The sequence below is a fragment of the Athalia rosae genome, chromosome 8, assembly GCF_917208135.1.
Source record: "Athalia rosae chromosome 8, iyAthRosa1.1, whole genome shotgun sequence".
Classification (NCBI taxonomy): domain Eukaryota; kingdom Metazoa; phylum Arthropoda; class Insecta; order Hymenoptera; family Athaliidae; genus Athalia; species Athalia rosae.
Window position 1 is genome coordinate 7,861,954 of NC_064033.1, and position 14,786 is coordinate 7,876,739.

The window sequence follows — 14,786 nt, forward strand, 5'->3', positions numbered from 1 at the left end:
TATGCTAATTATCAAGGATATCAAATATCAAATCAATGCTGAATAACCTTCATCAAAGAAAGCTTTTACAAACTATAACAACGTGAGTTGTAATATTGAATTCGTTTTTAACTTTTTTTCCAAGTATTCAAAGACCCGATACCTTAAACCCATGACAAGCTAATAACCCGCTACGCTCGTACCACTGAATGTATAATTTCATTCATTACATTCAATGAACGTAGATATTTACTCACTCGATTGCGAACCTACCACATCAGATCACTGACATTCCAGCACATAGTGTAAAGCCACTTTTAAGTCTACTCAGGGATGGGAATGTTATGAATACGTGAATCCACATTGATTAATTTCGTCGTTTTTCTCGCACGATTACATACCCGGGACGTGACATAAAATTTTTTTGGTGACAGCGGTGGGAGATAAGGAATAGGTTTCACGGTGAGGATCAAAGGAAAAAAAAGAGACCCTCAGTTACGCGCAGCGCAGTATTTACGGCAAAGCAATTGGAAACATTACAGGCGCAAATTATAGAAAGACAAAAGGAAATAGAATGACGAGAGCAAGAAACAAATGAGAAGGAGAGGAGGCTAGAGAAAGAAAGGAAGAAAAAATTAGAATTAGAACAAGAGAATGAAAAATTACGACAAGAGTTAGCTAGAAATCAATCGCATCAGAGGAAAAGAGAAGAAGGACCTTTTTCTCCCTCCACGCGACCAAAACATATGTCAACAGCTGACGTAAGCTCTGCAGAAGCATCGCAAAGGAAACGATATAACCTGCTGGATGATATTCAATTAGCAAAATAGGTAGAAGCATCGCAACGTCAGGTAGATACTCTCAAGAATCACACTTTATATCAAACGGATACATATGGGGCATTCCACGCCAAATCGGACGGTTTGAAAAATTTCAAAGTCGTTTTCTGAAAATCATGCATATTTTGATTTTCCTGAAAATTTGTGACAACAAACAACTATTCATTCTACAACTTTTCAAGTAATTCTGGTCGTAGGACCTCCATGGCTACTATTTTTTTTTGATTTTTGAAAGTTGAATAAATTTTAACTTAATTCTACTTTAACACCTCAATATCTAGAAAATTTTGCGGGAAACGAAAAAATATTTCTTATGAAAATTGTGGGGTTTGAAGAAGGAAAAGACTTGGTGTTTTTTTAAATTTTCCGAAACGACCTTGTGAGGTTCAAATCAAGGTCAACATGGTTTTGTCAAATAGAATACTATATTTTTGTTCCGCGAATCAGATAATGTAAAAAATTTCGCGTAAAACATACATGAACCTTCTTTTTATTGGATCAAAACCTGCGGAGATAATGGCTGATTAAGGTGGAAATGTCAGCGCGTCCACGACTATCACTTTGGTGCATGCATGACTTCCCAATTTGCACCCTGTCAGCTACACGTGCACTCCCACTCCACCTACCCCCTCTGTCAATAAATCGAGTTTACCTTATTCCTAATCTTTATATCAAAATCACTTCTGAACTTAGAACCAAACAGTACAGTCTTCCAGGACATAGTTCCTTAGTCACACACCGAAATCTTGGATCGGTCACTCTACAAATATTCATCAAACACACCCCCCAAGCCTCACCGAGCTTGGCAAATAAATATATTCCGCATCATAATCATCTACAAACTCTCAATCACCTTCAACACTTCGAATCCTTTCCTGCAGGTGCATTTAGTTGCATAAAACGAGAACGAACCTGAATAATAACGCCGGTGAACTTTTTACCCACGTAACAAATTGGTGGCAGCGTTTACCAACGTAACAAGGAGCATGGAATATTTTTGAAATGCTGAGAATGTCTCGTTGGAAGGATTTTCGGGTAGGGGAAAAATTGAGAAAAAAAAAAAATCAAAATCAAAATATAAAGACGCCGAGGAAAGAAGAATTAATTAGGAATTGATTAGGGATTAATGATTTCTAAGTGAGAAAAAAAACTTGTCACAAGTTTTTCAAAGAAATTAGATTGTTCAATTTATTCTCACCAGAACCTGATTGTATAATTAACGTGTTGTCATTTTTTTTGTTTCATTTTCTCGTTTTTTCTGGATTGGGATTTCTCAGAACTTATTGAATTCAATTCTAGGAGAAAAGTTTTTCAAGAGCTATGAGAATCAACTATTTTACAAAAACTTGATCTTCACTTGGAACGAAAAATTTACAGATTCTTTCATGAATAATTAGCTTACTCAAAGATTCATCTTCAGAAATGAGTATCTTCCCATTTATTATAATTTTGTTCGAGCATAGTACCAGCGGGAGTGGTTCGTTTGGACAGAAATCGTTCGAACAGAATTCGTTTTCACAGAGAAAATTTGCCCAGGGTTCGTTTGGACAGAGGAAATTTCGACTTATTGTTAGGCACGTTTGGACAGAACTAGAGCCGGCGGGATCGTTCGGACAGAATATGATTTTTTTGTACAAATGCAGCAAAAACGAATTCTGTCCTAACGAGCCGACTTGGGTTAGGTTTATTTTTTACCGACCGACTGAGGGTCGTTTAAACAGAATCCATCTTCGCTGCATTTGTATCCAAACGAACCTCAGTTTAAATTCCTTATGTCCGAACGAACCCTGAGCAAACTTTCTCTGTAGGAACAAATTTTGTCCAAACGATATCTGTCCAAACTAAACTTACTTGCACCAGCAACCAGGCTTCAGCTTGCCGCACATCAAAGCGACGACACTCGCTTTCGAGCAAATCATCACTTCTGCACCTCGCTCTTTTCCCTTCCTTCCAGTCCTATCGTTCAGTCGACAAGTGCTTTCCGGTCAAATTTGAGTAAGCCTTCGCCAAATTCAATGTTTAGTTGGTTTTTGGATTTAAAATGAGCTCGAGAAACTTTAGTCATCGCATGAAAACCCGGTTGAAAAAATTACGAAAGTAATAAACAATTCGATGAAGAAAAAGAGAAGGGTTCAGTTTTTTGCGGATATCTCGAAGACTATTGTGGCTATCCGAAATTTGAAAACAAGATCTAAAAAAAGCAGAAAACATACTGAAAAAAGTCCAACCTCCCGGAATTGCACCACGGATATTTATGATACAAATTGAGCTATGGAAAAATGACCGATAAAGCTGATTCGGCTTCCGCGTGCGATGCTCTTACGGAGACATGAGCAAAAAAAAATGAATCATCAGTTTATATATGAACATTGGAGATGAAAAATTCAGGTATTTGCTGGACACTGTTGTTACTTCTAACGCCTCCTCTTCTTTTTCTCTTCTCACTACTAAACTATCTCATGATCAAGCCGATCCTCCACATCCTCTTCTTCTATTCTCCACCGCATTACTTTGCAGACTGTTGCTAGTTGCAACAGCATGCAAATTTAGCTAAAAACCCCACCTCATTTTGAGCCCTCCTTCCTCTCGCTATTTCTTCGAAACTGACTCTCGACTCCCAACCGGCGAAGCAGCAAAAATCCTTTCCATCAAAAAAGGGTATCTTATGTATTAATAAAATAAGTCAACACGAGAACACCAATCGTCGAACCTTCATCACTTCAATCCTTTTCAGCAAGGGGTGAACCCTTTAAAATTGTTGACGCGCCTAAAGTCGCACGTTAAAACTGGTGACAGCGGTACTTTTGCTAGGGAGTGTTATTTAATAGTAAGTTTTGAAGGTAAAAAAATAACTCTGCACGAACTTTTACTGGTCGCAATACTTGCCAACCGTCATAGATAGCACCTCGTACATACGAACAGCTAGTTTCGAGATAACGGAATACCCATTAGTGGAAGTGTCGTGCAGAGTTAAAGTGACGAATAAGTGTGACAAAAATCATCAAAAACCAAAAAAAAATCTACGAAATCATCCTGCAACAAATCTACAAAATAGTCCTACAACAAGTCTACGACTTATTTACGAAGTATCGAGCAACCAATCCACGAAACCCGAAAAATTTCTGAGAAAGAATTTCCAACAATCGACAAACAAATCTGCTTTTCTTGGGACAAACGCCAAGAAAGAACCAAATACCGAAGACACATCAACAATTCTCAAAGGCACCTTGCCCCACAAAGACTCGGCTGAGTCCAATGATCAGCTCCCCTGCTGCTACGAGGCCCTTATTTGCCAGTCGAGACACCTCTACTTCTCTACACAAACCACCGAATCAACTCACAATCAGCTAGAACTTCAACGGATCTATTCGGAGGAATGCGGCTCATCTCAGCGATAATTGTAACTTTCACCACACAGTAAGTCTTAGGATATCATATTGTACACGAACCTCATAAGCGGCGCATGTAAACATTACGCGATTTGATTTAGGTTGGCGCAAAATATCACTAGTGGAATTTACAGCAGCGCCACAGCAGAGGTGAGGGGATCCGGCGCGCAGTGAGACCAAATCCCCTGTTACGTCCCACGGGACTCCTAAATTCAAAATTTTCAATATCCCCTAGGTTTTAACTAAACAAAGGTCCCAGAGATGACCATTCGAACCTGAGATCTTGCAGATGTGGAATCTGGAGAGTCGGTCGTAAAACCCTAGAATAGTCTAAACAAATCCCTGGTCCGCACGCACATTTTCAGGCCAAGACCCTTTTCTTCATATTGTAAACCACTCCGAGTTCGAAATATTCCATTAGCTTCATATATTGCTTCAATTATTAAGAACCAATTTCTAACATTTACTAATGAACAATTTTAAACCGTCTCCGCGTTAGTAAAACATTATCAGACACTCATTACCCTTGTTAAATTGAAAGAATTCAGTCAAATTTCAATCTTATAATATAAAATCCGTAAAAAACATGATAGAACGTTCGTTCAAAAACACAAATAAATGATTCAAATTTACTAAGAATTTTCCATTCCGGAGTTGGTAAAAATCCAGTTTGTTCATTAAATAATAGTAAACTTTCAAAAACCGAACAATTTCCCGAGGATAGTAATAAAACTCAAGTGTTTGTACCCCAGAAAACTACCCCAGCATAACCAGGCCCAAGTGGGAGAAAAACTCAACCAATGGGATATTTTACACATTTCGAACAAAATAGATAAACACACACGATTGGAAGAACCCCCAAAAGAAAATTCCAACCAATTGTAGGAATTTACAAAACACCGCCCTCAAAATCTTGGTATAAAAACTGGAACTCAACTAAAAAATCACAGAATAAGATAGTTCACACTAGAGTTCATAGTTCACAGTACCAGTCTCAGTTCCAGTCTCAGTAATACAGTTGCAGTCACAGACTAAAAAGTATCAGACAAAACTCACTCACTTAACTCATCCACCAAAAACTTAACTTCAGTCCAGTTTTCTAAAAGTTGAATCGGAAGTCCACCAGTGCAGTTCGCACCATCTTCTCCAATTCCAAACCAATTCGAGCAAGGTGTTATTCTCATACATTCTCCACTCTTTCCAAAATTCTTACTTCCCCAATTCATTCCACTCCCGATTCTAACTTGAGTTTTTTCCTTTGATCAACTGTTAGTTAGTATTTTTATGTTATAAATTTTGTATTTTATATTTTATTCTGGAAATATAACCACGTATTCATTCAAAATTCACCCTTGTTTCCAATCACTAATTCTTCAATTTTACCAATTTCAAATTTATTCAAAAGGAAAAGTCTGTGTCAAAACGGACTCGCTTTAACCGGCTGATGTTCGTTTTCCTCTAGATTTTCCTTATGAATCAGGCGGCTATTGAGAAACTCGCTTAACCCGGCTGTAGTTATCTCAAGAACCAAGTGATTCTTACGAGTAAATTCGATTTTTATATAAAATTCCATGAGAAGGAAAGCTGGACGCAGGGTCCAGTTACGTCGCCTTCAGAACCAACTTTCACAATCTATTGCAGTTCCCCAAAACGAAATTCCTCAGTTTATTTTGGATAGTTATTTTAATACGGAAAACTTACCTTCAACCTCTGATACCCCCGAAATCCCCAGCCCTTCTACCTCTGCATCAGCCAATAATTCTTATCCCCGACAAATTCCAGTAGAGTTTAAACCTAACTTTCCCGATTATAAGCAAATCAATAAATCAGATCCGAGGAGACAAGCTTATAAAACGAAATCCCTCTTCGAGTAAAACATCATCCTCAAATTTCCCGTGTTATTATTAACCACCGCTATTTCCAACTTTGCACTGGTCTCGAGTCCCAGGTGAAAAGTGCTAGCACTTGGACCCAAAAAATCGAGACACACACTCTCCTGTTCACGTAAGATCCATCCCAAACTAAACCGATCGGACGTAACACCCCAAAACGTGGCCTAAACCCCAAAAAATTTTTTTTTCGATTTTCAGAATTTTAACAGGTAGGTTGGGTAGAGGAAGGATTAGTGCATTTAGTTTCGAAAGGGCAAGTCTCTACCTCGAATACTTTTCGGGTTATTTCATTTCAAAGTTGACCTTTCTTGAGAACGCACGCATAACTCGTGATTGTCAGTGAATTTACACTATATTCCAAAGTGAATAACTTCACAGTGAAGTGATTAATTTCAATTTAAAAAAATGGAAACGATTACTACAGGTATGTAGAAAATATTCATTCAATAATAAACCCCAAAATATAATTGTTTACCTGTTTAAATTATGCCTTTTTCGATGCATGCACAAAAACAGCAAAATTTCTGAACTTGCATTTTCAACCAGAGCAAAAGTAGCATATACTACTATATGACGCCAGAATTCGACTTCCAGATTATAGATTGATCAATTATCTAATGATATCGACAAGAATTAGATGCCCAAATTTGCCTATTCTCTTGTATAACCAATTTTTGTCCGAGCTCGTGCATCCGAAACAGCGTATAACAATATAGCAGCGGCCGGCGCGTGGCGCGGCGCAGCATTCAGAATTTTGTTACTCGTGCCAGACGCTCACGTTATTTGATCATTCTTTCACAACTTTTTTTTTTTTTATTATTATAAATAATGTTTGCACGTAAGATACAACCATATATATATATATATATATATATATATTCTAGGCTTCTATGAATAAAATATATTTTTCATGCTGAAATAATATTTCTTATACAGGGTCTCATGACGAAGTCGTGAAATTTAATCGGAAGGAGATATTCGTAATCGTGAAAGACCGTTTGAAGGCCAAATTAGCTGAAATAATTCCTTACCTAGAAGGCCAACTTTCTGAGAAAAGTGGATGACCGTTGCAGGTACGGGAGGACATGAAGGCACCTCTTTCATCATTGTTCGCTAGAATGCGAACAAAGTGGCAAAAGGCTAACAGGACAGAGGATCCCTTTTTCAATCAAAACGAGAAATGGCTCAATTTACCCGTATTCTTTCCGGCACCTATTACCTATACAAATTGTCATCAAGTTGACTGTGATTCCATATCATCGAATATTAATTGCGGTGGCCGTCCTTCTGGAGATTTTGAGTCATTAAGCGAGAGATCAAAGCGCAGAAGAACCCAAGAAGTTCGTGAAACTTTGACGCCAACAGAGTTGGCTTATGCCACTCAAATGAGCCTGCGATCTGCAGGTCAATTGGAAGCTTTTAAGGTTGTTTATGAGACAACAATGACAAGTCCAGCAAGAGCTTTTAAGTATCGGAAGGCGAATCGAAACCTGAAAAAACCTTGTCTGGCGAAGCCGCACTTTCATTGTACGTAGAAAATAAATATTCAAAAAGTCAATATCTGGGATTGAGAACGTTAAGTAAGGAGAATGGCTGTAAACTGTATCCTTCTTACAAGATATTGGCAGAAGCTAAAAAACGTTGCTATCCACCCAATACTGCTATCACCATCACAGAAAGTACTGCTGAAGTTCAGCTACAAGCTTTATTGGATCACAGAACAGACCGTATTTTATTGTTTGAAGAGGATGTTATTCGCCGCTTGGCTCCAGCGAACACTCACATGCAATTTATTTTTTAATGGGGTTGTGATGGAAGTTCTGGACAGAGTGAACATGAACAAACATTTGAGAATGATAGCACATCAGATGCAAATGACATGATCAGATGAAAATGTTTTTTACTTCTGTAGTGCCTTTACAACTCATTTATACGAATCCAGAATCAAAGATAGAAATCGTTGTTTGGAAGAACCCCAGACCTTCGTCCCCCTGATTTTGTAGATCAATGAGACTACAGTTTTTGCATGAAAGCACAGAATCTACGGTCAATGAAGTAAAACACATTGAAAAACAGAAAAAGTCACTCATTCCTTTTGAAAATATGATGCATGGGAAAGAAATATCGGTTACGTACAACCTGGCTTTCACAATGATCGATGGCAAAGTATGCAACGCAGTCACATCCACAAAATCTACGCAACGATGCTATTTATGCGGTAGTTCAAGCAAAGATTTCAATAATATCGATGCTTTGTTACGAAAAGAAGTCAACGAAGACAATCTAAAGTTTGGATTATCAACATCACACGCTTGGATACGTTGTTTCGAGTGCTGTTTGCACTTATCTTACAAACTTGACATTAAAAAATAGCAAGCACGAAGTGCTGAAGAAAAAGAGAATGTAGAATCGCGCAAGAAGATCATTCAAGAAGGATTCAGTTCAAAATTGGGACTTACTGTTGATCGTCCGAAGCCTGGATACGGAAGCACAAACGATGGAAATACAGCTCGACGCTTTTTTGAAAATTCAAAGACATCTGCTCTCATAACATCAGTGAACGTGAATTTAATTGAACGTTTTTACGTTATTTTACAAATTATTTCGAGTAGACATGAAATCAATAATGAGAAGTTCCACAGTTATACGCTAGAAACTGCGAGAAAATTCGTTGAACTATATCCATGGTATTATATGCCCACTTCGGTGCACAAACTATTGATTCGTAGTCCACAAATAATAGATCATGCGTTGCTACAAATCGGTCAATTATCCGAAGAAGCACAAGAAGCACAAAACAAAGATATGAAACGGTATCGTGAAAGCTTTTCTCAAAAAAGTTCACGAGTGAAGACAATGGATTTTTCATCGGCTTCTGGTAACTTCTGATCCATACATTTTGAGTATCAGAAAACTTTCAGCGAAAAAACTAAAGAGTTTTTCGAAAGGAGCAATAGAGCTTTTACTCCTGCCTCAAATTCCAATGACCTCTAGTAACAACATGGTAGTCAATTCGGATATCAGTTCTGAATCTGAAGATCCCGAAAACGATGATTCCGATGATTATTAGCTATAGGATCAATACAAATACTTTTCATTTCATTTATCAATATTTTCGATCCATTATTCTTTCAATTATATGAGTGTGAATTTGATCGTATTAAAATCATACGAAGAATAAATTTCTTTAATAAAAGGATCTTTGTTATCATTGTAATTATAATTGTTATTTTTATTATTATATGGTATAATATAAAATCATGTTCTAAGAGGGTTAGTGTTGTAAACATTTGTGTTTAAATCCTTTAAATACTGTGTTTTATCAAATTAGGCCAGATTTTTATGTGTCTCATCGCCATATTGCATCCGCCATTTTGTGAGGGTAATTTTTGACTTCAAATTCGTAATCAGCGATCTCGAAAATCCCCGAGTAAAGATTTTAGTCAAATTTAACGTCATTTTGAGGTTTTGGCCACGATTTGGGGATTCGGTCCCACTGTGCGGCGCCGCTTGACCCGCATCGACCGGCTACGATCTGTCATGATCCACGACGTGTTAGCCTCACAAAACTGACACAGCCATTCAACGATGATTTAACGAAAAACGAGACGCGTTAGCAGTCTGAAGCAGTTAGCAATTAGAAGTTAGCATGCAATTATCCTTAATGCGTCACATTTATTGTCCGTTTCTTACTACACTCATTTCGAATGCATCAATGGCAAGTGTTGACTCTGTCATCGACGGAGATCATCCTATCCTATTTAATTCACCATATCACTTCTATCATATCTGACAAAAATAACATCAGTCGTGTTTTCTGCGATATTATCGACAGATAATCCTAATATTTTCGGTTAACACGCCGTGGATCATGACAGATCGTGGCCGGTTGATGCGAGTCGAGCGGCGCCGGATCCCCTCACCTCTGCTGTGGTGCTGCTGTAAATTCCACTAGAGATATTTTACGCCAACCGAAATCAAATCGCGTAGTGTTTACATGCGCCACTCATGAATGAGGTACGCTTACAAACTCAGAATTGGAACCGACAAAATGCAAGGTGAAGACGAAATTGCCACGGTAGTCAACCCCCATCCGTATCTGCCACTGCAAGCAGCAATGAATTCAATACCAACTTTTAACGGCACCAATCTGCCAGTAAACTCATTCATTCGAAAAATAGAGAACATAAAAGATTCTGTTCATCCACGCGAATTGCCACTTTTCATAAACCTTGTATCAGTAAAAATCGAAGGTGACGCAAAGAAATATGTACAACAAAGTAATTCTAACACATTAGAAAGCATATCAGGGGATTGAAGACGTGCGTACAAGCCCAAAGAGCTTTTACCAGACATACAAGCCCAAATCACGCGAGCAGTGCAGAACCAGGATGAAGGTGTTTACAAATACGATTTGAGAATAGAAAAACTCGTCAAAATGGCATCTGAAACTACGGACGATCTGACCAATTTGGAACAAAAAATAATAAAGAATAGATTTATGAAAGATTTAGCTGGCCGATCATTTATAAGAGGTCTAAGGGATGAAATTGAAATTAGAGTATCCACTGAGAAACCGAGAACCTTACGCGATGCAATAGATCTAGCGATTAAAGTCGAGAAATTCTTGAACGGAAGCAAGATTTTGAGGTCACGTACAGCGAGTGCCACACGCGAAATTTTCAGAACCAGCGGGATCATCGACGCTATCCTTCCAATCGTAACTCCCGAGATACTCAATATTATCAACGCGACTGGTGACGCGATCAACCTAACCGCGCATCTGATGTCGCACGATCAAATGACCACCCGAGAGTCAGTGGTCAATCAAATCAACCCGCTGGTAGAACCGATAATCAAATCTACAACTGGTCAAATTTCAGACATAACACACCGAATCGTCAGCAGTACAATAGTAACCTCCAAAATCAGTCGGGCCACAGCCAATCAAATCACCAACACGGTAGATACGCGCACGTGAGCACCGCACTATATAGCGAAATGGAACAGAATTGCTATCCCGAAGATTTGAACGAATCACGGGATCGTCGCGTGGATGCGCCGACGGCCCGAATTGAAGAGGAGCGTCCGAACTCGACAGGAGAATATTTTTCGGTTCACTAATAATTACAATAGAGTCCGAATAAGTTCGTGTAAATTCCGCGAAATTACTTATAGATACGGGCGCAAATACAAATGTGATTGAAGTCGGAGTAATCACCCAAGATACACGTTTTACACCACAGATACATGCCTCATCAAAGGAATAAGTGAAGGTTCCGTAGAAACACTAGGAAGCATAAACTTAGAATTTGCGGGAACTAGACACGAATTTCACCTAGTACATAATTAATTCCCAATTACGGAAGACGGAATCTTAGGCGCGGATTTCTTACGCTCCGAGGATGCAACTGTCTGTTTTCGAAAAAACGAAATCTTCTCACTAAACACGGGCACAATCCCACTCACCTACCGATGTCAAAATGCCAAAGTAGTAGAGGCAAGGTATAGCGAGTCACAAATGATGTCACTGGCGCCAGTCGACGGTCCCCCCTACCCCCTCAGGCCGCGGCGGCCGATTTCGAAATCTGATTTGGTTACTGGTTTTGAAACTCTGCGTAGCGTCTTTTCGGAAATTTTCGAAACAAGATGGCATCTTCGAAATTTGAATCGCATCACAGCTGCTCAGTTACGGGCATCCTGGCGGTGACGTACGTACCTATCCGAAAGACTGTTTCGGATCTTACCGACAATAGCCGAAGATCTCCGAAGCCCACCCTTCAAAATAATTTGATTATATTTTATTTTATATTTTATATATTCAAATCGGCATCGTTCTCATAAATAGGAATAATAATAGTACTAGTAATTTTATGACAAAAGGATGCCCATTTATTACGATAAATTCAAATTCGAAAATATTAAATCGATCAAAAAAAAAAACATTCACACCACATTCATACAAGTATTGTGACTCCGGGCGGATAACCGAAGTAGGAATAAATGGGTCAGGGAAATGGATTTGCAAGAAGTCTGTTTTATTCAGAAAAGGTGCGTGCGCTCTCTTTGCTAGTTCTGAACAGACTGTTATTCACAATAATAACAGCCAACTAGGCAACATCAGATTGACAGACGTCAAAGACATCTGACGAAGAGTCTGGAGGTAGCGCCAAGAGAAGGCGGCTGACTGCCCGCTGTCGAACATCATGACATTGGTCACACCGTCATGACAGCGCGACAGCAGCCCTACTCGACTGGCACTAACCTAACTATCGGACCATGCGATGCGTATACGCTGAGATCCCGTGAAGAGATTTCCCCCAGCGTAACAGTATATAAATAAAATGAAATTGCTACAGGTAAGTATAAAGACGATGTAAATAAAATACAAAGAATCAATGTAAAGCGTGCATAAATAAAATAGTGGTGATAAAAATCGGTCTCTGGGGATGTGAACGTAAGTAAAATGATAAGATTAACTTTTTCTTTATATGCTTTAGTTCCAATTGTTCACTTATCTTTGTCACATTTCTTATTTGCAGGTGCTGATCAAGTTGGACGTCGATGGAGGTGATTACGTTTCAATTACGATTATTGTGTCCTTTTATTTCCATTTCTTCAATTTGTAAATTGGTCCTTTGCAGGTACGTCGATAATTTAAAATGGATGCTCCAGTGGTATCGATGCTCGTATTCAGAACAGGCAATGTGTTAAGTTTTGTTTTAAAATTATTTGTAAATCTTTGTTTACTTTGTAAAATATTGTCTTATTAATTAAAGCTGAGAGTCACTGATGATTATTTTGATATTGGTTTCTTTTCTTTCAGCTACAGTTTAATGGATTGCACTGGACTTACTGCCTTGTGTTTCGTGATATTTTAATAAAATCGAGAACAAGCACAATTACATCCTGTCTTGTCGCTTATTTTCCCCAGAGTGTCTAATTACTCCTTGACCGGATTTGGTCAAGGTTCACTTTACCACTAGAGTCAACAGATTCAAATGATGAGATCTATGACTCTTCTATTTTGACGGCACGACTATTTAAAATTAGCATATTTCCGTCCTCATACCTCATCTGAAATATGAGTATTCAAATGTGCACGAAAGTGTAAACTCTGCAAATATTTTCAAAACATACCGACTCAAAATTTTCATTTCTAAAACTAAGGTGATATAAAGCGTTTTTAACTGTAGATAATAGAAAATAGAAGTTTCCTTCTTAGCTTAAACTACGAGGCTCATCTTTTTTCAACCTATTTTTGAATATATTTCATACAGGGTGCGCAGGAGTTGTCGAGATTTTTATATCGTTTGATGAGACATTCGCAAAACGAGTTGGCGATCAGATCATTGTTCATGTAGTCTTTCCAAAATAACGATAAAAACTGATCGAGAGTGTAACCATCGTGCATATAATACAAAAACGTAACACAAAACTGACCACACACGTCTGCAAAGGTGCTCGGAAGCTGGTGCGCGTTTCGTCGGTATCGAGGACAGTTTTTCTGTAGGCGGCGAGAATGGTATTTGACGAGAGGCGAAAGTTCGTAGCTGTCGAAGTACACCCCGTGTCCTGAAGCGTCGGTGTAGAAGGCGACCCAGTGGGAACCCGACTACGTGTGGTCATCGGTATTGACAACGATCGCGGCCGGGTGGGCCTACCGTAGAGGAATCTCATCAGCGGGGTAAACACCCAGAGTTCTAGTCGCTATCGGTTGTATCAGCGTCAGTATCTCTCGGCTGTTCATCAGTGATATTCAATCGATTCAATCTCTGTACGATACGGGTCTCTTCGCCGGCTCGTTTCCAGAGCACAAACTGCCTCAGTTGATCTGCACGGTTCAGAGCGCACGCCAATTTTTCGTGATTTTTGTAGCAGGCGTGAAACGTGCAATACACATTTGACGGCGGCAACTTCCTGAATGCCGAGGCCTCGTCATTGTCCTCGAGGTTTATAAGTTCTTGTCCTATAATCCGCTGCAACAGCTCTTTCTTCACCGCTCCGCGCACATAGATCGAACTCGCTACACGAGCCGCACTCTGCAGTTTTTCCCTCAGCTGTCTCTTCAAAATTTCCCCGTCAAACTATTTGATAACGTGCACCTTACTCGTCGTGTAATTATTCGAACAGCGTGTTCTTGCAGAGAGTTGATGGAATCCGCAAGGCGACAATACCAGCCAGTGCCCCACATGTCCTCCGTTTACAGACAGCACGGTTGCCTCTTTCACGATGAACTTATCGGAACTATGGTAGAGCCCTTGAACGTCAATCACGTACTCCATATTGTCACTCGTTAAATGTCACTCGCTTCGACTAAAACTTTGGGGGGCATTGAGCCGGTCCTCTTGATCCCTCGTACCTCAACCCAACCACTAGGAATACGAGATATGACATCGATGGGTTGTAATTCATGTGTACTACGTGGGGATATTGGAGTAAGATAAATGTACACGATGACAATTGGAGTAGATCATACTTTTATTATAATTTCAGAGAAAAGCTGTCTACATGCATATATTCGAGCATAAATTCAAGCATAAATTATAGAAAATCGCCAATATGGATTAGGTTGCTTCTGGTAATTTACAAATTTTTTGCATCGCAAACAATGTTCAATTTTGGAGGAAGGTCCATCTTTTTTGTTGGTGTCTCGTTCCGTCGACTTGCAATGTTTCGAGCATTTG